At 49.2% G+C, this 24,034-nt stretch overlaps 19 pseudogenes; all 19 read left to right on the top strand.

Annotated features, from left to right (window-relative positions):
* The first annotated feature begins 53 nt into the window (after positions 1 to 53).
* Positions 54 to 172, top strand: LOC140292348 (5S ribosomal RNA; annotated as a pseudogene).
* Positions 173 to 444: 272 nt separating this feature from the next.
* LOC140295670 (5S ribosomal RNA) lies at positions 445 to 563 on the top strand (annotated as a pseudogene).
* Positions 564 to 832: 269 nt separating this feature from the next.
* Positions 833 to 951, top strand: LOC140297068 (5S ribosomal RNA; annotated as a pseudogene).
* Positions 952 to 1,220: 269 nt separating this feature from the next.
* LOC140316637 (5S ribosomal RNA) lies at positions 1,221 to 1,339 on the top strand (annotated as a pseudogene).
* A 269-nt stretch (positions 1,340 to 1,608) lies between these two features.
* On the top strand, positions 1,609 to 1,727 carry LOC140291050 (5S ribosomal RNA; annotated as a pseudogene).
* Positions 1,728 to 1,996: 269 nt separating this feature from the next.
* Positions 1,997 to 2,115, top strand: LOC140292349 (5S ribosomal RNA; annotated as a pseudogene).
* A 272-nt stretch (positions 2,116 to 2,387) lies between these two features.
* Positions 2,388 to 2,506, top strand: LOC140289712 (5S ribosomal RNA; annotated as a pseudogene).
* A 269-nt stretch (positions 2,507 to 2,775) lies between these two features.
* On the top strand, positions 2,776 to 2,894 carry LOC140275420 (5S ribosomal RNA; annotated as a pseudogene).
* Positions 2,895 to 3,163: 269 nt separating this feature from the next.
* Positions 3,164 to 3,282, top strand: LOC140282876 (5S ribosomal RNA; annotated as a pseudogene).
* A 269-nt stretch (positions 3,283 to 3,551) lies between these two features.
* LOC140291558 (5S ribosomal RNA) lies at positions 3,552 to 3,670 on the top strand (annotated as a pseudogene).
* A 269-nt stretch (positions 3,671 to 3,939) lies between these two features.
* Positions 3,940 to 4,058, top strand: LOC140309455 (5S ribosomal RNA; annotated as a pseudogene).
* Positions 4,059 to 4,327: 269 nt separating this feature from the next.
* Positions 4,328 to 4,446, top strand: LOC140294973 (5S ribosomal RNA; annotated as a pseudogene).
* Positions 4,447 to 4,715: 269 nt separating this feature from the next.
* LOC140316645 (5S ribosomal RNA) lies at positions 4,716 to 4,834 on the top strand (annotated as a pseudogene).
* A 269-nt stretch (positions 4,835 to 5,103) lies between these two features.
* On the top strand, positions 5,104 to 5,222 carry LOC140296900 (5S ribosomal RNA; annotated as a pseudogene).
* Positions 5,223 to 5,491: 269 nt separating this feature from the next.
* LOC140294835 (5S ribosomal RNA) lies at positions 5,492 to 5,610 on the top strand (annotated as a pseudogene).
* A 269-nt stretch (positions 5,611 to 5,879) lies between these two features.
* On the top strand, positions 5,880 to 5,998 carry LOC140295116 (5S ribosomal RNA; annotated as a pseudogene).
* Positions 5,999 to 6,270: 272 nt separating this feature from the next.
* Positions 6,271 to 6,389, top strand: LOC140269347 (5S ribosomal RNA; annotated as a pseudogene).
* A 269-nt stretch (positions 6,390 to 6,658) lies between these two features.
* Positions 6,659 to 6,777, top strand: LOC140291000 (5S ribosomal RNA; annotated as a pseudogene).
* A 269-nt stretch (positions 6,778 to 7,046) lies between these two features.
* Positions 7,047 to 7,165, top strand: LOC140300839 (5S ribosomal RNA; annotated as a pseudogene).
* Positions 7,166 to 24,034: the final 16,869 nt, after the last annotated feature.

Below are 24,034 nucleotides of genomic sequence, written 5' to 3' on the forward strand. Positions count from 1 at the left end.
GGAACCGTATGATTCCAGTACCTATATAATGCACATTTGTCAGAGACATTGTTGCTTACGGCCACACCACCCTGAACATGCTCGACCTCGTCTGATCTCGGAAGCCAAGGAGGTTTGGGCCTGGTTAGTACTTGGATAGGAGACCTCTTGGGAATACCAGGTGTGGTAAGCTTTTTCTCTTCTCTCTACCACCTGCATGTCTTTTGTTGCAACGTCTGATCACCCTGTGACACATGAGGAAGTTGGTCATCTTCAGCAGCTGCTGCTGCTTTGTTGGCAGACACGAAGTGATCTGAGAGTCTCAGTTTAAGTTGCAGAGAATGATCACATCAGGGAAGAAGATATGCCCATAACAAGTGAGCCTTTCTCGGAAATTATCTGGTTACATAGAGGAAGTGTATGATTCCAGTACTTATATAATGCACATTTGTCACAGAAATTGTTCCTTACGGCCACACCACCCTGAATAAGCCTGACCTCGTCTGATCTCGGAAGCCGAGGAGGGTTGGGCCTGGTTAGTACTTTAATGGGAGACTGCTTGGGAATACCAGGTGCTGTAAGCGTTTTCTCTTCTCTCTACAACCTACATGTCTTTTGTTGCAACGTCTGATCACCCTGTGACACATGAGGTATTTGGTCATCTTCAGCTGCGGCTGCTTTGTTGGCAAACACAAAGTGATCTGAGAGTCTCAGTTTCAGCTGAAGAGAATGATCACGTCAGGGAACAAGATGTGCCCACTACACATCAGCCTTTCTCTGCAATTATCTGGTTGCATAGAGGAACCGTATGATTCCAGTACCTATATAATGCACATTTTTCAGAGATATTGTTGCTTACGGCCACACCACCCTGAACATCCCCTTCCTCGTCTGATCTCGGAAGCCAAGCACAGTTGGGCCTGGTTTGTACTTGGATGGAAGACCTCTTGGGAATACCAGGTGCTTTAAGCTTTTTCTCTTCTCTCAACCACCTGCATGTCTTTTGTTGCAATGTCTGATCACCCTGTGACACATGAGGAAGTTGGTCATCTTCAGCTGCTGCTGCTTTGTTGGCAGACACGAAGTGATCTGAGAGTCTCATTTTCAGCTGGAGAGAATTATCACGTCAGGGAACAAGATATGCCCGCTACATATCAGCCTTTCTCTGCAAATATCTGGTTACATAGAGGAACCATATGATTTGATTACCTATATAATGCGCATTTGTCACAGAGATTGTTGCTTACGGCCAAACCACCCTGAATATGTCCAACCTCGTCTGATCTCGGAAGCCAAGGAGGGTTGGGCCTGGTTAGTACTTTGATGGGAGACCGCTTGGGAATACCAGGTGCTGTAAGCTTTTTCTCTTCTCTCTACCACCTGCATGTCTTTTGTTGCAACGTCTGATCACCCTGTGACACATGAGGAAGTTGGTCATCTTCAGCTTCTGCTGCTTTGTTGGCAGACACGAAGTGATCTGAGAGTCTCAGTTTCAGTTGCAGAGAATGATCACATCAGAGAAGATGATTTACCCGCTACACATCAGCCTTTCTCGGCAATTATCTGGTTGCATAGAAGAACCGTATGATTCCAGTACCTATATAATGCACATTTGTCAGAGACATTGTTGCTTACGGCCACACAACCCTGAACATGCCCGACCTCGTCTGATCTCGGAAGCCAAGCACAGTTGGGCCTGGTTTGTACTTGGATGGAAGACCTCTTGGGAATGCCAGGTGCTGTAAGCTTTTTCTCTTCTCTCTACCACCTGCATGTCTTTTGTTGCAACGTCTGATCACCCTGTGACACATGAGGAAGTTGGTCATCTTCAGCTACTGCTGCTTTGTTGGCAGACACAAAGTGATCTGAGAGTCTCAGTTTCAGCTGCAGAGAATAATCACGTCAGGGAAGAAGATGTGCCCACTACACATCAGCCTTTCTCGGAAATGATCTGGTTGCATAGAGGAACCGTATGATTCCAGTACCTATATAATGCACATTTGTCAGAGACATTGTTGCTTACGGCCACACCACCCTGAACATGCTCGACCTCGTCTGATCTCGGAAGCCAAGGAGGTTTGGGCCTGGTTAGTACTTGGATAGGAGACCTCTTGGGAATACCAGGTGTGGTAAGCTTTTTCTCTTCTCTCTACCACCTGCATGTCTTTTGTTGCAACGTCTGATCACCCTGTGACACATGAGGAAGTTGGTCATCTTCAGCAGCTGCTGCTGCTTTGTTGGCAGACACGAAGTGATCTGAGAGTCTCAGTTTAAGTTGCAGAGAATGATCACATCAGGGAAGAAGATATGCCCATAACAAGTGAGCCTTTCTCGGAAATTATCTGGTTACATAGAGGAAGTGTATGATTCCAGTACTTATATAATGCACATTTGTCACAGTTATTGTTGCTTACGGCCACACCACCCTGAATATACCCGACCTCGTCTGATCTCGGAAGCCAAGCACGTTTGAGCCTGGTTAGTACTTGGATGGTAGACTGCTTGGGAATACCAGGTGCTGTAAGCGTTTTCTCTTCTCTCTACAACCTGCATGTCTTTTGTTGCAACGTCTGATCACCCTGTGACACATGAGGAAGTTGGTGATCTTCAGCTGCTGCTGCTTTGTTGGCAGACACCAAGTGATCTGAGAGTCTCAGTTTCAGCTGCAGAGAATAATCACATCAGGGAAGAAGATGTGCCCATAACAAGTCAGCCTTTCTCTGCAATTATCTGGTTACATAGAGGAAGTGTATGATTCCAGTACCTATATAATGCACATTTGTCACAGAAATTGTTCCTTACGGCCACACCACCCTGAATATGCCCGACCTCGTCTGATCTCGGAAGCCAAGGAGGGTTGGGCCTGGTTAGTACTTTAATGGGAGACTGCTTGGGAATACCAGGTGCTGTAAGCGTTTTCTCTTCTCTCAACAACCTGCATGTCTTTTGTTGCAACGTCTGATCTCCCTGTGACACATGAGGAAGTTGGTCATCTTCAGCTTCTGCTGCTTTGTTGGCAGACACGAAGTGATCTGAGAGTCTCAGTTTCAGCTGAAGAGAATAATCACGTCAGGGAAGAAGATGTGCCCACTACACATCAGCCTTTCTCAGCAATTATCTGGTTACATAGAGGAACCGTATGATTCCTGTACTTATATAATGCACATTTGTCACAGACATTGTTGCTTACGGCCACACCACCCTCAATATGCCTGACCTCGTCTGATCTCGGAAGCCAAGAAGAGTTGGGCCTGGTTAGTACTTTGGTGGGAGACCGCTTGAAAATACCAGGTGCTGTAAGCTTTATCTCTTCTCTCTACCACCTGCATGTCTTTTTTTGCAACGTCTGATCACCCTGTGACACATGAGGAAGTTGGTCATCTTCAGCTGCTGCTGCTTTGTTGGCAGACACAGAGTGATCTGAGAGTCTCAGTTTCAGTTGCAGAGAATAATCACATCAGGGAAGAATATGTGCCCACTACAAGTCAGCCTTTCTCGGCAATTATCTGGTTTCATAGAGGAAGTGTATGATTCCAGTACCTATATAATGCACATGTGTCACAGAAATTGTTCCTTACGGCCACACCACCCTGAATAAGCCTGACCTCGTCTGATCTCGGAAGCCAAGGAGGGTTGGGCCTGGTTAGTACTTTAATGGGAGACTGCTTGGGAATACCAGGTGCTGTAAGCGTTTTCTCTTCTCTCTACAACCTGCATGTCTTTTGTTGCAACGTCTGATCACCCTGTGACACATGAGGAAGTTGGCCATCTTCAGCTGCTGCTGCTTTGTTGGAAGACACGAAGTGATCTGAGAGTCTCAGTTTCAGCTGAAGAGAATAATCACGTCAGGGAAGAAGATGTGCCCACTACACATCAGCCTTTCTCAGCAATTATCTGGTTACATAGAGGAACCGTATGATTCCTGTACCTATATAATGCACATTTGTCACAGACATTGTTACTTACGGCCACACCACCCTGAATTTGCCTGACCTCGTCTGATCTCGGAAGCCAAGCAGTGTTGGGCCTGGTTAGTACTTGGGTGGGAGACCTTTTGGGAATACCAGGTGCTGTAAGGTTTTTCTCTTCTCTCTACCACCTGCATGTGTTTTGTTGCAACGTCTGATCACCCTGTGACACATGAGGTATTTGGTCATCTTCAGCTGCGGCTGCTTTGTTGGCAAACACGAAGTGATCTGAGAGTCTCAGTTTCAGCTGAAGAGAATGATCACGTCAGGGAACAAGATGTGCCCACTACACATCAGTCTTTCTCTGCAATTATCTGGTTGCATAGAGGAACCGTATGATTCCAGTACCTATATAATGCACATTTTTCAGAGACATTGTTGCTTACGGCCACACCACCCTGAACATGCCCGCCCTCGTCTGATCTCGGAAGCCAAGCACAGTTGGGCCTGGTTTGTACTTGGATGGAAGACCTTTTGGGAATACCAGGTGCTTTAAGCTTTTTCTCTTCTCTCAACCACCTGCATGTCTTTTGTTGCAATGTCTGATCACCCTGTGACACATGAGGAAGTTGGTCATCTTCAGCTGCTGCTGCTTTGTTGGCAGACACGAAGTGATCTGAGAGTCTCATTTTCAGCTGGAGAGAATTATCACGTCAGGGAAGAAGATATGCACACAACAAGTTAGCCTTTCTCTGCAATTATCTGGTTACATAGAGGAACCATATGATTTGATTGCCTATATAATGCGCATTTGTCACAGAGATTGTTGCTTACGGCCAAACCACCCTGAATATGTCCAACCTCGTCTGATCTCGGAAGCCAAGGAGGGTTGGGCCTGGTTAGTACTTTGATGGGAGACCGCTTGGGAATACCAGGTGCTGTAAGCTTTTTTTCTTCTCTCTACCACCTGCATGTCTTTTGTTGCAACGTCTGATCACCCTGTGACACATGAGGAAGGTGGTCATCTTCAGCTGCTGCTGCTTTGTTGGCAGACACGAAGTGATCTGAGAGTCTCAGTTTCAGCTGAAGAGAATGATCACATCAGAGAAGATGATATGCCCGCTACACATCAGCCTTTCTCGGCAATTATCTGGTTGCATAGAGGAACCATATGATTCCAGTACCTATATAATGCACATTTGTCAGAGACATTGTTGCTTACGGCCACACAACCCTGAACATGCCCGACCTCGTCTGATCTCGGAAGCCAAGCACAGTTGGGCCTGGTTTGGACTTGGATGGAAGACCTCTTGGGAATACGAGGTGCTGTAAGCTTTTTCTCTTCTCTCTACCACCTGCATGTCTTTTGTTGCAACGTCTGATCACCCTGTGACACATGAGGAAGTTGGTCATCTTCAGCTTCTGCTGCTTTGTTGGCAGACACAAAGTGATCTGAGAGTCTCAGTTTCAGCTCGAGAGAATAATCACGTCAGGGAAGAAGATGTGCCCACTACTTATCAGCTTTTCTTGGCAATTATCTGGTTACATAGAGGAACTGTATGATTCCAATATCTTTATAATGCACATTTGTCACAGTTATGGTTGCTTACCGCCACACCACCCTGAATATGCCTGACCACGTCTGATCTCGGAAGCCAAGCAGGTTTGGGCCTGGTTAGTACTTGGATGATAGACTCTCTGGGAATACCAGGTGCTGTAAGCTTTTTCTCTTCTCTCTACCACCTGCATGTCTTTTGTTGCAACGTCTGATCACCCTGTGACACATGAGGAAGTTGGTCATCTTCAGCTGCTGCTGCTTTGTTGGCAGACACAAAGTGATCTGAGAGTCTCAGTTTCAGCTGCAGAGAATAATCACGTCAGGGAAGAAGATGTGCCCACTACACATCAGCCTTTCTCGGAAATGATCTGGTTGCATAGAGGAACCGTATGATTCCAGTACCTATATAATGCACATTTGTCAGAGACACTGTTGCTTACGGCCACACCACCCTGAACATGCTCGACCTCGTCTGATCTCGGAAGCCAAGGAGGTTTGGGCCTGGTTAGTACTTGGATGGAAGACCTCTTGGGAATGCCAGGTATGGTAAGCTTTTTCTCTTCTCTCTACCACCTGCATGTCTTTTGTTGCAACGTCTGATCACCCTGTGACACATGAGGAAGTTGGTCATCTTCAGCAGCTGCTGCTGCTTTGTTGGCAGACACGAAGTGATCTGAGAGTCTCAGTTTCAGCTGCAGAGAATGATCACATCAGGGAAGAAGATGTGCCCATAACAAGTGAGCCTTTCTCGGAAATTATCTGGTTACATAGAGGAAGTGTATGATTCCAGTACTTATATAATGCACATTTGTCACAGTTATTGTTGCTTACGGCCACACCACCCTGAATATACCCGACCTCGTCTGATCTCGGAAGCCAAGCAGGTTTGAGCCTGGTTAGTACTTGGATGGTAGACTGCTTGGGAATACCAGGTGCTGTAAGCGTTTTCTCTTCTCTCTACAACCTGCATGTCTTTTGTTGCAACGCCTGATCACCCTGTGACACATGAGGAAGTTGGTCATCTTCAGCTGCTGCTGCTTTGTTGGCAGACACCAAGTGATCTGAGAGTCTCAGTTTCAGCTGCAGAGAATAATCACATCAGGGAAGAAGATGTGCCCATAACAAGTCAGCCTTTCTCTGCAATTATCTGGTTACATAGAGGAAGTGTATGATTCCAGTACCTATATAATGCACATTTGTCACAGAAATTGTTCCTTACGGCCACACCACCCTGAATATGCCCGACCTCGTCTGATCTCGGAAGCCAAGGAGGGTTGGTCCTGGTTAGTACTTTAATGGGAGACTGCTTGGGAATACCAGGTGCTGTAAGCGTTTTCTCTTCTCTCTACAACCTGCATGTCTTTTGTTGCAACGTCTGATCACCCTGTGACACATGAGGAAGTTGGTCATCTTCAGCTGCTGCTGCTTTGTTGGAAGACACGAAGTGATCTGAGAGTCTCAGTTTCAGTTGCAGAGAATGACCACATCAGAGAAGATAATATGCCCGCTACACATCAGCCTTTCTCGGCAATTATCTGGTTGCATAGAGGAACCGTATGATTCCAGTACCTATATAATGCACATTTGTCAGAGACATTGTTGCTTACGGCCACACCACCCTGAACATGCCTGACCTCGTCTGATCTCGGAAGCCAAGCAGTGTTGGGCCTGGTTAGTACTTGGATGGGAAATCTCTTGGGAATACCAGGTGCTGTAAGCTTCTTCTCTTCTCTCGACCACCTGCATGTCTTTTGTTGCAACGTCTGATCATCCTGTGACACATGAGGAAGTTGGTCATCTTCAGCAGCTGCTGCTTCTTTGTTGGCAGACACGAAGTGATCTGAGAGTCTCAGTTTCAGCTGCAGAGAATAATCACATCAGGGAGGAAGATGTGCCCACTACAAGTCAGCCTTTCTCGGCAATTATCTGGTTACATAGAGGAAGTGTATGATTCCAGTACTTAGCAGCCACCACCCCAAGGCCCCTAAGGGACCCCGCCCCACACCGCAAGACAGCCCCACCTGCAAGCCCCCAAAACTGCCCTCCAAGCCCGACACACAGTCCCCCCCAGCAATCACCAACCCAGTCCCCACGACCCGAGAGACCACCAGACGCCCGAAGCCACACAGCCCCCCCCCAGCACACACCCAACCGCCCAGAGCGACGGGACAGCAACCCACCACCACCACTATGTGATAAAGCTAATCAGCGGGGACCAGAGAGAATGAAATTCAGCCAATTGATGTTTGAAAGAGGCAGACATTGTTTCCATGCTAATGTAATCTAAAAGAACATTTCTAAACTGGTTAATACACAGATTGTTCTTCGCTTTCCAGTTCATGAGAATAGTTTTCTTTGCGATACATAACACTGTGATGACCATGTGTGCTGAGTTCATTTCCATGTTGATGTTGTCTAAGTCACCCAGTATGCACAGTGTGGGGCATGCAGGAATGCTACACTTTAGCCATGTTGATAGGTCCGTACAGACTTCAAACCAGACCTTCTGGACAGGCGCACAAAACCACAAAGCGTGTGCATAATCATCAGGTGTGTTATCTGTGCAATGTGAGCAGATGTTTGAGCGTGTTAGACCCATCCTTAACATCCTTTGTCCTGTATAGTGTGTTCTATGAAGAATTTTGTATTGTATGAGCTGTAAATTAGGATTTCGAGTCATTCTGAAGGTGTTCAAACATATTTGTGGCCAGAAGCTATGACTAGAACTGATGGATAAATCTGCCTCCCATTTTTAGGATGGTAAAGACATTGTGTCATCTATCTTAGACAATAATTTATGTATTTTTGATAGTAGTTTTGGGATGCAGATGCTTAGAAATTCTGCTACTCTAATCGGGAGTTGTAAGCCAATAGGTTACAGTATATATCAAAATGGTTTAAACCTAGCCCAATAGATGAACCATGGATGAATATAGAACAAGCATTGTGTGATAATCTGGAAATCTCTGACCTGCCACTTATTAGTCAAAACGTAAAAAAATCACAAATGTTTTAAAAGCATTAACATCAGCACCTCTCTGACAGCCTGGTGGGAATTTCTAAAAATAACAAAGTCTTCACTTGTCCCGTGTAAGCTTACACCCATCTGGAACAATCCTGACATCCTGCAAAACAAAAAAATGCTAAACTTTACTCTGTGGAAGATCAAAGGAATCAAACATCTGGAACATATAATCCAAAATGGAAATTTTATTTCATTTGATGAGCTCATATCACAACATGAGATAGGCAGCAATAAATTCCTAGAATATCAACAACTTAAGTCTATAATAAGAAAGAAATATATCCTCCACCAACCAGACTTACAACTCCCGATTAGGGTAGCAGAATTTCTAAGCATCTGCACCCCAAAACTACTATCAAAAATATATAAAGTATTGTGAGGGAGAAAGTGGGCAACCCGGTCTTGTACCTCTCTGCAGACTGAAGCTTGGAGAAGTTTGATCATTTGTCCTGACACTTGCATTTGGGGAGCTATATAATATCCTTATCCAGTTGATGAAGTGTGACCCAAACCCGAACTGGTAGAACTGGGAGCACGGCCCTCTGGGCAGCCTACATACCCAAAGAGCCCCGCCCACCAGATGCCACTCAGTGCAACCACCTAGTGTGTATGTGTGTGTTTGATAAGTAGTGATGTCTAAGGTGTAATTAAAAAAGGGGTGGGGAACTGCAGAGTGCAGCCAAGGGGACCGCCTACGTGGCCCCATCCACTACACCCCACAGAACACACACGCCCCCAAAACCCTTCATGTGTGAGTGTGTGCTGTGTACAGGAGCCAAAAGGGAGAGGGGTATGGGGATATACACCGGGAGAGCTAGTCTCCCCCAGAGAGGGCAGCCAGGGACTGGCTGCAATAGGCACCCGCTACCTCGGACCCAACACATCAGGACATCAAGAGGGCCTGATGTCCACCAGGCTCGGGGCTTGCAGCGACCATATTCCGGGAGCTACTGTACCCCCAGAAAGTACCCACCCCGTCCAACCCCACTCAACCAACCCCATCCCACCCCGGAGGACCTCTACAAAAAAACAAACAAACAACAACAAACAAACCACCCGGTCACACCAGACGCAGCAGCCCGGGCCTGAGACCCACCATCACCCAGGCCCCCCCCTCAACAGGGGAAAAGCACCCCCCCCCACCGCACGCCCCAACACCCTAAAGAAAACAACCACCTGCGGATACCCTGGAGGTCCCAGAGCAACAAGCCTGGCACCAGGACCTGCACCAACCCACCCATACTGTGGCATGCCCAGGGCAACCCAGCCCCCCCGGGCGCAAGGCAGCGCCCAGCCACCAGGGCCCAGGCCCAGCACCACCACCCATGCCAGAGCGGCCCAGCCACCCGGTACAGAGCCAGCAGCCACCACCCCAAGGCCCCTAAGGGACCCCGCCCCACACAGCAAGACAGCCCCACCCGCAAGCCCCCAAAACTGCCCTCCAAGCCCGACACACAGTCCCCCCCAGCAATGACCAACCCGGTCCCCACGACCCGTGAGACCACCAGACGCCCAAAGCCACACAGCCCCCCCCCAGCACACACCCAACCGCCCAGAGCGACGGGACAGCAACCCACCACCACCACTATGTGATAAAGCTAATCAGCGGGGACCAGAGAGAATGAAATTCAGCCAATTGATGTTTTGAGGAGGCAGACATTGTTTCCATGCTAATATAATCTAAAACAACATTTCTAAACTGCTTAATACACAGACTGTTTTTCGCTTTCCAGTTCATGAGAATAGTTTTCTTTGCGATACATAACACTGCGAGGACCATGCAAACAAGCAGATAAAAAACAAACACACAAACAAACAAAAACAAGCACAAGTAGTGGCAATCGCATACAACACAACTGTGCATATAGATGACCTGAGGCGACATGGTAATACATCAACTGCTACTGGACTAATGAATGTGTATTGTGTGTGTGTGTGTGTGTGTGTGAGAACATGCAACACCCATGGCACAGGACCTACATGATAACCGTTCTTACTTATGAGTGTATAAGTGTACACGGCCACAATCCACAGCCCCCCCAAGCAATCAGAAACAGGCAGAGAGGCCCACAAGACCCAGGCCACCAGCAGCCCCCACGGAGCACAGAACCCAGGATGCCCACCGCAGGGACAACCACGCATCCACCCAGAAGACAGCAGTGGAAGCCCCCGGACAGAGCCCCCATAAGCATAGGGCAGAGGCGCCCGGGAGCCAGGGGCAACAGCCCACCGACCCCACCAGGCCCCAGCCGCCCAGACATGGGCCGTGCACCGGACCCGGCCCCAGGAGCCCGAGCGCCCCAAAACCCCCCGGCAGAGGCCCCACCCAATACCCGGGAGGGCCAAGCGCCCCAGACAGCCACGCAGTGGGTCAGCGCCTGCCCCAGTGCCCCTGGCCAAGAGCCCTGGCAGTCAGGACGTGCCCACAGGTGGGTGAAGTCGCGAGGAGTGGGGAGAGGCAACGCCGCCCCCCCATTGGGAGAAGCACAGGCAGGCCAGGCGACAGCAAGTCCCAGACCCAGGCCCAATCATCACCACACACACTTTCACGTCCCATACATCCACACGTCATCCCTCCCTTGACTCCGCTGGGGTCTAGCACAGTGGGCACACCATGGGGCCAGCAGCCCCCCAGCCACCACAGACCCTGAACCAGCAGAATAATTAATTCCTCCTGGCCACTCCTTCCCGAGCAGCAACCAGGAAGCAGGGGTGTGAGAAGACCCCTCCCCTCACCCTTCTGGCTCTTCAATATTTTCTAATAGTGAGCGATTAAAATTGAGGGGCAGCCAACCTTGTAGAACTGGGAGGGCGGCCCTCTGGGCAGCCTACATACCCAAAGAGCCCCGTCCACCAGATGCCACTCAGTGCAACCACCCCCCAAGACGTAATGTGTGTGTGTGTGTGTGTTTGATAAGTAGTGATGTCTAAGGTGTAATTAAAACAGGGGCGGGGAACTGCAGAGTGCAGCCAAGGGGACCACCTACGTGGCCCCATCCACTACACCCCACAGAACACACACGCCCCCCAAAACCCTTCATGTGTGAGTGTGTGCTGTGTACAGGAGCCAAAAGGGAGAGGGTATGGGGATATACACCGGGAGAGCTACTCTCCCCCGGAGAGGGCAGCCAGGGACTGGCAGCAATAGGCACCCCCGCTACCTGGGACCCAGCACAGGGCAGGAGGGCCTGATGTCCACCAGGCTCGGGGCCTGCAGCGACCATATTCCGGGAGCTACTGTACCCCCAGAAGGTACCCACCCCGCCCCACCCCACTCAACCCAGCCCCACCCCGGAGGACCTCTACAAACAAACACACAAACAACAACAAACAAACCACCCGGTCACACCAGACGCAGCAGCCCGGGCCTGAGACCCACCATCACCCTGGCCCCCCCCCATCAGGGGAAAAGCAACCCCCCCACCGCACGCCCCAACACCCTAAAGAAAACAACCACCTGCGGACACCCTGGAGGTCCCAGAGCAACAAGCCTGGCACCAGGACCTGCACTAACCCACCCATACTGTGGCATGTCCAGGGCAACCCAGCCCCCCCGGGCGCAAGGCAGCGCCCAGCCACCAGGGCCCAGGCCCAGCACCACCACCCACGCCAGAGCGGCCCAGCCACCCGGTATAGAGCCAGCAGCCACCACCCCAAGGCCCCTAAGGGACCCCGCCCCACACAGCAAGACAGCCCCACCCGCAAGCCCCCAAAACTGCCCTCCAAGCCCGACACACAGTCCCCCCCAGCAATGACCAACCCGGTCCCCACGACCCGAGAGACCACCAGACGCCCGAAGCCACACAGTTAATCAGCGGGGACCAGAGAGAATGAAATTCAGCCAATTGATGTTTTAAGGAGGCAGACATTGTTTCCATGCTAATATAATCTAAAAGAACATTTCTAAACAGGTTAATACACAGATTATTCTTCACTTTCCAGTTCATGAGAATAGTTTTCTTTGCGATACATAACACTGTGAGGACCATGTGTGCTGAGTTAATTTCCATGTTGATGTTGTCTAAGTCACCCAGCATGCAGGAATGCTACACTTTAGCCACGTTGATAGGTCCGTACACACTTCAAACCAGAACTTCTGGACAGGCGCACAAAACCACAAAGCGTGTGCATAATCATCAGGTGTGTTATCTGTGCAATGTGAGCAGATGTTAGAGTGTGTTAGACCCATCCTGAACATCCTTTGTCCTGTATAGTGTGTTCTATGAAGAATTTTGTATTGTATGAGCTGTAAATTAGGATTTCGAGTCATTCTAAAGGTGTTCAAACATATTTGTGGCCAGAAGCTGTGTGGTTCATCTATTGGGCTAGGTTTAAACCATTTTGATATATACTGTAACCTATTGGCTAAGGAATAGCGCTGAAAATGAGGTAAATCTAATCAACCACTTTCCTTGGTTTTCTGTAGCGTTTTTAAACTAATACGTGGTGGTTTGTTTTTCCACAGAAATTTGGAGATGCATTAATCTAGTGACTTAAACCAAGTAGCAGATGGTTTTATGGGGATCATTGAGAACAAATAGTTAACTTTTGGTAGTATCATCATTTTAATGGTTGTAACTCTCCCCATAAGTGATATAGGTAAGGACTTCCAACGAGAGAGATCGTCCTCTACTGTCTTTAATAATTGCACATAATTTAGCTTTGTTAGCTCTGAGAGCCTGGAGGAAATGTTTATGCCTAAATATCTAATATTTCCTGACTGTAAAGTGATCGCAGGTATATTCTGGACCCTACAGTTAATGGGCAGAACTGTGGTCTTAGACCAATTGATAGAGTAGTCAGAAAGTGCTGAGAATTTATTTATGAGTGTGATCGTGTGAGTGAGAGATGTCTGTGAGTTGTGGAGGAAAAGTAATACATCATCAGCATAAAGACTTATTTTATGCTCAATATTTTGGGGTTGGATGCCTTTAATATTTCTATCTTGTCTGATAGCAGCTGCAAAAGGTTCGATGAAAATAGCAAAAAGTGATGGAGAAAGTGGGCAACCCTGTCTTGTACCTCTCTGCAGACTGAAGCTTGGAGAAGTTTGATCATTTGTCCTGACACTTGCATTTGGGGAGCTATATAATATCCTTATCCAGTTGATGAAGTGTGACCCAAACCCGAATTTTTTTAATGCTGCGAATAAAAATTTCCAGTTCACTCGATCAAATGCTTTTTCTGCATCTAGAGAGACTATTGTGGTTTCCAGGTTGTCGATGGTAGAATAGTCTATGAGATTAATTAGCCTGCGAGTGTTAGTGGATGATCGTCTACCCTTTATGAAACCTGTCTGGTCAGGATGTATTATAAGTGGAGTTATTTTTTCTATTCTTTTGGCGAGGACTTTACAAATTATTTTGAGGTCTGCATTTATTAGAGATATTGGGCGGTAGCTGGATGGAAGTATGGGGTCTTTTCCTGGTTTCTGTAGCAGGATAATGTTAGCAGAGTTCATGTGTGGGGATAATCTGCCATTCTGCTTAACTTGTAATACCATTTTGTGAAATGCAGTGCCAAAACAGTCCACAATTCTTTGTAGAACTCTGCTGGAAAACCATCTGGTGGCCACCCGGGGCTTTGTTACTAGGCATATGTTGAAGGGCTTCATGGAGTTCTCCTATTGAGAGAGGTGAATCCAGAGCCATTGCCTGTTCGGTTTGTAATTTTGGAAGGTTGATATTACTAAGAAACTGATCTATGTTACTGTCTGATGGATCATTTTGTGATGAATATAAGGTTTTATAGAAGTCCCTAAAAGCATTGTTGATTTCATGGGTGACATTTCTTTTTCAGTCTTTAACAGAAGTGATTGTTGTTTTCTCTTTATTTCTCTTTAGAAAATGGATTTTGGTGTCTGAAATATCCCTCATCAAGGAACTGCTAACTATGAATTCCTTCACTTAAACCAAGTTAAAACTGCTTTGTCCTTCATATTTATCCACGTCTACGCTGGTTTCAATGATAAACTTCTTTATATTACCTTATATGAGAAAGAACCACACTTGTTCTTCTAGAATCCGAAATTCGCTTTCTTTCAAGGAGATAGTGAAGATTTCAGATATTGCCATAAAATGAATTGCTTCACTCAAACCAAGTTAAAACTGCTTTGTCCTTCATATTTGTCAATGTTTAAGATGGTTTCAAACATAAATTTCTTTTTATAATCTTGTATGAGAAAAAAACACATGTTTGAGCAATACACTCCTTATGAGGAGTAATGCACGTTTCAGGATTTTGCTGTAAAATGAAATCCTTCACTTCAACCAAGTTAAAACTGCTTTGTCCTTCTTATTTATCCATGTCTAAGCTGGTTTCGAGTATAAACTTCTTTATATTACCTTATATGAGAAAGAACCACACTTGTTCTTCTAGAATCCGAAATTCGCTTTCTTTCAAGGAGATAGTGAAGATTTCAGATATTGCCATAAAATGAATTGCTTCACTCAAACCAAGTTAAAACTGCTTTGTCCTTCATATTTGTCAATGTTTAAGATGGTTTCAAACATAAATTTCTTTTTATAATCTTGTATGAGAAAAAAACAACACATGTTTGAGCAATACACTCCTTATGAGGAGTTATGCACGATTCAGGATTTTGCTGTAAAATGAATTCCTTCACTTCAACCAAGTTAAAACTGCTTTGTCCTTCTTATTTATCCATGTCTAAGCTGGTTTCAAGTATAAACTTCTTTATATTACCTTATATGAGAAAGAACCACACTTGTTCTTCTGGAATCCGAAATTCGCTTTCTTTTAAGTAGATAGTCAAGATTTCAGATATTGCCATAAAATTAATTGCTTCACTCAAACCAAGTTAAAACTGCTTTGTCCTTCATATTTGTCCATGTTTAAGCTGGTTTCAAACATAAACTTCTTTGTATAACCTTGTATGAGAAAGAACCACACTTATGGTTGAGCAATACGCTCTTTATGAGGATTTAGCTGTAAAATGAATTCCTTCACTTTTTTCCCTTGTTCTGTTCAGCATTATGGCAGCAGAATTGTGAATACCTTTTATGCCAAACTGATTTGCTTTGCCAAGGGAAGTTTTATAAATGTAAAGCTCCCCTTGATGCCCATTTATTTATTTCTTGTTATATATAACATGTAATGGAACTGAACTGGACCGGGGGAAAAGGAAAGAAGAGGAAACAGAACAAAAAAAGAAACAAAAACCAGACAACCAGCTGCTACACCTGTAAAAAAACAAAACAGACAATAATCCATGGTCTCTGTTGCGAATCCAGCCTTTGCGCCACCAGGAGCACCTGAAAGCAGACAAGCAGAGAACAAACAACAACAAGCACAAGTAGTGGCAATCGCATACAACACAACTGTGGATATAGATGACCTGAGGCGACATGGTAATACATCAACTGCTACTGGACTAATGAATGTGTGTTGTGTGTGTGTGTGTGGGGGGAACATGCAACACCCATGGCACAGGACCTACATGATAACCGTGCTTAGTTATGAGTGCCACAATCCACAGCCCCCCCCAAGCAATCAGAAGCAGGCAGAGAGGCCCACAAGACCCAGGCCACCAGCAGCCCCCACGGAGCACAGAACCCAGGATGCCCACCGCAGGGACAACCACGGATCCACCCAGTAGACAGCAGTGGAAGCCCCCGGACAGAGCCCCCATAAGCATAGGGCAGAGGCCCCCCGGGAACCAGGGACAACAGCCCACCGACCCCACCAGGCCACGGACCCGGGCCCCAGGAACCCAAAACGCCCCAAAACCCCCCGGCAGAGGCCCCACCCAATACCCGGGAGGGCCAAGCACCACAGACAGCCACGCAGTGGGTCAAGCGCCTGCCCCAGCTTCCCTGGCCAAGTTACTGGGAGTCACGACGTGCCCACAGGTGGGTGAAGTTGCGAGCAGTGGGGAGAGGCAACGCCGCCCCCCTATTGGGAGAAGCACAGGCAGGCTAGGCGATGGCAAGTCCCAGACCCAGGCCCAATCATCACCACACACACTTTGACGTCCCATACATCCACACATCCACACGTCCTCCCTCCCTTGACTCCGCTGGGGTGTAGCGCAGCGGGCACACAGCGTGCTGTGTACAGGAGCCAAAAGGGAGAGGGGTATGGGGATATACACCGGGGGACTGGCTGCAATATGCACCCCCACTACCTGGGACCCAACACAGGGCAGGAGGGCCTGATGTCCACCAGGCTCGGGGCCTGCAGCGACTGTATCCCCAGAAGGTACGCACCCAACCCCACCCCACTCAACCCAACCCCACCCCACTCCGGAGGACCTCTACAAACAAACAAACAAACAACAACAAACAAACCACCCGGTCACACCAGACGCAGCAGCCCGGGCCTGAGATCCACCATCACCCAGGCCACCCCCCCAACAGGGGAAAAGCACAACGCCCACCGCACGCCCCAACACCCTAAAGAAAACAACCACCTGCGGACACCCTGGAGGTCCCAGAGCAACAAGCCTGGCACCAGGACCTGCACCAACCCACCCATACTCCATGAAGCCCTTCAACATATGCCTAGTAACAAAGCCCCGGGTGGCCACCAGATGGTTTTCCAGCAGAGTTCTACAAAGAATTTTGGACTGTTTTGGCACCTGCATTTCACAAAATGGTATTACAAGTTAAGCAGAATGGCAGATTATCCCCACACATGAACTCTGCTAACATTATCCTGCTACAGAAACTAGGAAAAGACCCCATACTTCCATCCAGCTACCGCCCAATAACTCTAATAAATGCAGACCTCAAAATAATTTGTAAAGCCCTCGCCAAAAGAATAGAAAAAATAACTGCACTTATAATACATCCTGACTAGACAGGTTTCATAAAGGGTAGACACTCATCCACTAACACTCACAGGCTAATTAATCTCATAGACGATTCTACCATCGACAACCTGGAAACCACAATAGTCTCTCTAGATGCAGAAAAAGCATTTGATCGAGTGAACTGGAAATTTTTATTCGCAGCATTAAAAAAATTCGGGTTTGGGTCACACTTCATCAACTGGATAAGGATATTATATAGCTCCTCAAATGCAAGTGTCAGGACAAATGATCAAACTTCTCCAAGCTTCAGTCTGCAGAGAGGTACAAGACAGGGTTGCCCACTTTCTCCATCACTTTTTGCTATTTTCATCGAACCTTTAGCAGCTGCTAACAGACAAGATAGAAATATTAAAGGCATCCAACCCCAAAATAATTGAGCATAAAATAAGTCTTTATGCTGATGATGTATTACTTTTCCTCCACAACTCACAGACGTCTCTCACTCACACGATCACACTCATAAATAAATTCTCAGCACTTTCTGACTACTCTATCAATTGGTCTAAGACCACAGTTCTGCCCATTAACTGTAGGGTCCAGAATATACATGCGATCACTTTACAGTCAGGAAATATTAGATATTTAGGCATAAACATTTCCTCCAGGCTCTCAGAGCTAACAAAGCTAAATTATGTGCAATTATTAAAGACAGTAGAGGACGATCTCTCTTGTTGGAAGTTCTTAGCTATATCACTTATGGGGAGAGTTACAACCATTAAAATGATGATACTACCAAAAGTTAACTATTTGTTCTCAATGATCCCCATAAAACCACCTGCTACTTGGTTTAAGTCACTAGATTCATGCATCTCCAAATTTCTGTGGAAAAACAAACCACCACGTATTAGTTTAAAAACGCTACAGAAAACCAAGGAAAGTGGTGGATTAGATTTACCTCATTTTCAGCGCTATTCCTTAGCCAATAGGTTACAGTATATATCAAAATGGTTTAAACCTAGCCCAATAGATGAACCATGGATAAATATAGAACAAGCATTGTGTGATAATCTGGAAATCTCTGACCTGCCACTTATTAGTCAAAACGTAAAAAAATCACAAATGTTTTAAAAGCATTAACATCAGCACCTCTCTGACAGCCTGGTGGGAATTTCTAAAAATAACAAAGTCTTCACTTGTCCCGTGTAAGCTTACACCCATCTGGAACAATCCTGACATCCTGCAAAACAAAAAAATGCTAAACTTTACTCTGTGGAAGATCAAAGGAATCAAACATCTGGAACATATAATCCAAAATGGAAATTTTATTTCATTTGATGAGCTCATATCACAACATGAGATAGGCAGCAATAAATTCCTAGAATATCAACAACTTAAGTCTATAATAAGAAAGAAATATATCCTCCACCAACCAGACTTACAACTCCCGATTAGGGTAGCAGAATTTCTAAGCATCTGCACCCCAAAACTACTATCAAAAATATATAAAGTATTGTGAGGGAGAAAGTGGGCAACCCGGTCTTGTACCTCTCTGCAGACTGAAGCTTGGAGAAGTTTGATCATTTGTCCTGACACTTGCATTTGGGGAGCTATATAATATCCTTATCCAGTTGATGAAGTGTGACCCAAACCCGAACTGGTAGAACTGGGAGCACGGCCCTCTGGGCAGCCTACATACCCAAAGAGCCCCGCCCACCAGATGCAACTCAGTGCAACCACCCCGCAAGACCTAATGTGTATGTGTGTGTTTGATAAGTAGTGATGTCTAAGGTGTAATTAAAACAGGGGTGGGGAACTGCAGAGTGCAGCCAAGGGGACCGCCTACGTGGCCCCATCCACTACACCCCACAGAACACACACGCCCCCAAAACCCTTCAGGTGTGAGTGTGTGCTGTGTACAGGAGCCAAAAGGGAGAGGGGTATGGGGATATACACTGGGACAGCTAGTCTCCCCCAGAGAGGGCAGCCAGGGACTGGCTGCAATAGGCACCCGCTACCTCGGACCCAACACATCAGGACATCAAGAGGGCCTGATGTCCACCAGGCTCGGGGCTTGCAGCGACCATATTCCGGGAGCTACTGTACCCCCAGAAAGTACCCACCCCGTCCAACCCCACTCAACCCAACACCATCCCACCCCGGAGGACCTCTACAAAAAAACAAACAAACAACAACAAACAAACCACCCGGTCACACCAGACGCAGCAGCCCGGGCCTGAGACCCACCATCACCCAGGCCCCCCCCTCAACAGGGGAAAAGCACCCCCCCCCACCGCACGCCCCAACACCCTAAAGAAAACAACCACCTGCGGATACCCTGGAGGTCCCAGAGCAACAAGCCTGGCACCAGGACCTGCACCAACCCACCCATACTGTGGCATGTCCAGGGCAACCCAGCCCCCCCGGGCGCAAGGCAGCGCCCAGCCACCAGGGCCCAGGCCCAGCACCACCACCCACGCCAGAGCGGCCCAGCCACCCGGTACAGAGCCAGCAGCCACCACCCCAAGGCCCCTAAGGGACCCCGCCCCACACAGCAAGACAGCCCCACCCGCAAGCCCCCAAAACTGCCCTCCAAGCCCGACACACAGTCCCCCCCAGCAATGACCAACCCGGTCCCCACGACCCGAGAGACCACCAGACACCCAAAGCCACACAGCCCCCCCCCCCAGCACACACCCAACCGCCCAGAGCGACGGGACAGCAACCCACCACCACCACTATGTGATAAAGCTAATCAGCGGGGACCAGAGAGAATGAAATTCAGCCAATTGATGTTTTGAGGAGGCAGACATTGTTTCCATGCTAATATAATCTAAAATAACATTTCTAAACTGCTTAATACACAGACTGTTTTTCGCTTTCCAGTTCATGAGAATAGTTTTCTTTGCGATACATAACACTGCGAGGACCATGCAAACAAGCAGAGAAAAAACAAACACACAAACAAACAAAAACAAGCACAAGTAGTGGCAATCGCATACAACACAACTGTGCATATAGATGACCTGAGGCGACATGGTAATACATCAACTGCTACTGGACTAATGAATGTGTATTGTGTGTGTGTGTGTGAGAACATGCAACACCCATGGCACAGGACCTACATGATAACCGTTCTTACTTATGAGTGTATAAGTGTACACGGCCACAATCCACAGCCCCCCCAAGCAATCAGAAACAGGCAGAGAGGCCCACAAGACCCAGGCCACCAGCAGCCCCCACGGAGCACAGAACCCAGGATGCCCACCACAGGGACAACCACGCATCCACCCAGAAGACAGCAGTGGAAGCCCCCGGACAGAGCCCCCATAAGCATAGGGCAGAGGCGCCCGGGAGCCAGGGGCAACAGCCCACCGACCCCACCAGGCCCCAGCCGCCCAGACATGGGCCGTGCACCGGACCCGGCCCCAGGAGCCCGAGCGCCCCAAAACCCCCCGGCAGAGGCCCCACCCAATACCCGGGAGGGCCAAGCGCCCCAGACAGCCACGCAGTGGGTCAGCGCCTGCCCCAGTGCCCCCGGCCAAGAGCCCTGGCAGTCAAGACGTGCCCACAGGTGGGTGAAGTCGCGAGGAGTGGGGAGAGGCAACGCCGCCCCCCCATTGGGAGAAGCACAGGCAGGCCAGGCGACAGCAAGTCCCAGACCCAGGCCCAATCATCACCACACACACTTTCACGTCCCATACATCCACACATCCACACGTCATCCCTCCCTTGACTCCGCTGGGGTCTAGCACAGTGGGCACACCATGGGGCCAGCAGCCCCCCAGCCACCACAGACCCTGAACCAGCAGAATAATTAATTCCTCCTGGCCACTCCTTCCCGAGCAGCAACCAGGAAGCAGGGGTGTGAGAAGACCCCTCCCCTCACCCTTCTGGCTCTTCAATATTTTCTAATAGTGAGCGATTAAAATTGAGGGGCAGCCAACCTTGTAGAACTGGGAGCGCGGCCCTCTGGGCAGCCTACATACCCAAAGAGCCCCGTCCACCAGATGCCACTCAGTGCAACCACCCCCCAAGACCTAATGTGTGTGTGTGTGTGTGTTTGATAAGTAGTGATGTCTAAGGTGTAATTAAAACAGGGGCGGGGAACTGCAGAGTGCAGCCAAGGGGACCACCTACGTGGCCCCATCCAATACACCCCACAGAACACACACGCCCCCAAAACTCTTCATGTGTGAGTGTGTGCTGTGTACAGGAGCCAAAAGGGAGAGGGGTATGGGGATATACACTGGGAGAGCTAGTCTCCCCCAGAGAGGGCAGCCAGGGACTGGCTGCAATAGGCACCCGCTACCTCGGACCCAACACATCAAGACATCAAGAGGGCCTGATGTCCACCAGGCTCGGGGCTTGCAGCGACCATATTCCGGGAGCTACTGTACCCCCAGAAAGTACCCACCCCGTCCAACCCCACTCAACCCAACCCCATCCCAGCCCGGAGGACCTCTACAAAAAAACAAACAAACAACAACAAACAAACCACCCGGTCACACCAGACGCAGCAGCCCGGGCCTGAGACCCACCATCACCCAGGCCCCCCCCTCAACAGGGGAAAAGCACCCCCCCCACCGCACGCCCCAACACCCTAAAGAAAACAACCACCTGCGGACACCCTGGAGGTCCCAGAGCAACAAGCCTGGCACCAGGACCTGCACCAACCCACCCATACTGTGGCATGTCCAGGGCAACCCAGCCACCAGGGCCCAGGCCCAGCACCACCACCCACGCCAGAGCGGCCCAGCCACCCGGTACAGAGCCAGCAGCCACCACCCCAAGGCCCCTAAGGGACCCCGCCCCACACAGCAAGACAGCCCCACCCGCAAGCCCCCAAAACTGCCCTCCAAGCCCGACACACAGTCCCCCCCAGCAATGACCAACCCGGTCCCCACGACCCGAGAGACCACCAGATGCCCAAAGCCACACAGCCCCCCCCCAGCACACACCCAACCGCCCAGAGCGACGGGACAGCAACCCACCACCACCACTATGTGATAAAGCTAATCAGCGGGGACCAGAGAGAATGAAATTCAGCCAATTGATGTTTTGAGGAGGCAGACATTGTTTCCATGCTAATATGATCTAAAATAACATTTCTAAACTGCTTAATACACAGACTGTTTTTCGCTTTCCAGTTCATGAGAATAGTTTTCTTTGCGATACATAACACTGCGAGGACCATGCAAACAAGCAGAGAAAAAACAAACACACAAACAAACAAAAACAAGCACAAGTAGTGGCAATCGCATACATCACAACTGTGCATATAGATGACCTGAGGCGACATGGTAATACATCAACTGCTACTGGACTAATGAATGTGTATTGTGTGTGTGTGTGTGAGAACATGCAACACCCATGGCACAGGACCTACATGATAACCGTTCTTACTTATGAGTGTATAAGTGTACACGGCCACAATCCACAGCCCCCCCAAGCAATCAGAAACAGGCAGAGAGGCCCACAAGACCCAGGCCACCAGCAGCCCCCACGGAGCACAGAACCCAGGATGCCCACCACAGGGACAACCACGCATCCACCCAGAAGACAGCAGTGGAAGCCCCCGGACAGAGCCCCCATAAGCATAGGGCAGAGGCGCCCGGGAGCCAGGGGCAACAGCCCACCGACCCCACCAGGCCCCAGCCGCCCAGACATGGGCCGTGCACCGGACCCGGCCCCAGGAGCCCGAGCGCCCCAAAACCCCCCGGCAGAGGCCCCACCCAATACCCGGGAGGGCCAAGCGCCCCAGACAGCCACGCAGTGGGTCAGCGCCTGCCCCAGTGCCCCTGGCCAAGAGCCCTGGCAGTCAAGACGTGCCCACAGGTGGGTGAAGTCGCGAGGAGTGGGGAGAGGCAACGCCGCCCCCCCATTGGGAGAAGCACAGGCAGGCCAGGCGACAGCAAGTCCCAGACCCAGGCCCAATCATCACCACACACACTTTCACGTCCCATACATCCACACATCCACACGTCATCCCTCCCTTGACTCCGCTGGGGTCTAGCACAGTGGGCACACCATGGGGCCAGCAGCCCCCCAGCCACCACAGACCCTGAACCAGCAGAATAATTAATTCCTCCTGGCCACTCCTTCCCGAGCAGCAACCAGGAAGCAGGGGTGTGAGAAGACCCCTCCCCTCACCCTTCTGGCTCTTCAATATTTTCTAATAGTGAGCGATTAAAATTGAGGGGCAGCCAACCTTGTAGAACTGGGAGCGCGGCCCTCTGGGCAGCCTACATACCCAAAGAGCCCCGTCCACCAGATGCCACTCAGTGCAACCACCCCCCAAGACCTAATGTGTGTGTGTGTGTGTGTTTGATAAGTAGTGATGTCTAAGGTGTAATTAAAACAGGGGCGGGGAACTGCAGAGTGCAGCCAAGGGGACCACCTACGTGGCCCCATCCAATACACCCCACAGAACACACACGCCCCCAAAACTCTTCATGTGTGAGTGTGTGCTGTGTACAGGAGCCAAAAGGGAGAGGGGTATGGGGATATACACTGGGAGAGCTAGTCTCCCCCAGAGAGGGCAGCCAGGGACTGGCTGCAATAGGCACCCGCTACCTCGGACCCAACACATCAAGACATCAAGAGGGCCTGATGTCCACCAGGCTCGGGGCTTGCAGCGACCATATTCCGGGAGCTACTGTACCCCCAGAAAGTACCCACCCCGTCCAACCCCACTCAACCCAACCCCATCCCAGCCCGGAGGACCTCTACAAAAAAACAAACAAACAACAACAAACAAACCACCCGGTCACACCAGACGCAGCAGCCCGGGC

The sequence above is a fragment of the Leuresthes tenuis genome, unplaced genomic scaffold, assembly GCF_036924035.1.
Source record: "Leuresthes tenuis unplaced genomic scaffold, fLeuTen1.0.hap1 SCAF_1, whole genome shotgun sequence".
Classification (NCBI taxonomy): Eukaryota; Metazoa; Chordata; class Actinopteri; order Atheriniformes; family Atherinopsidae; genus Leuresthes; species Leuresthes tenuis.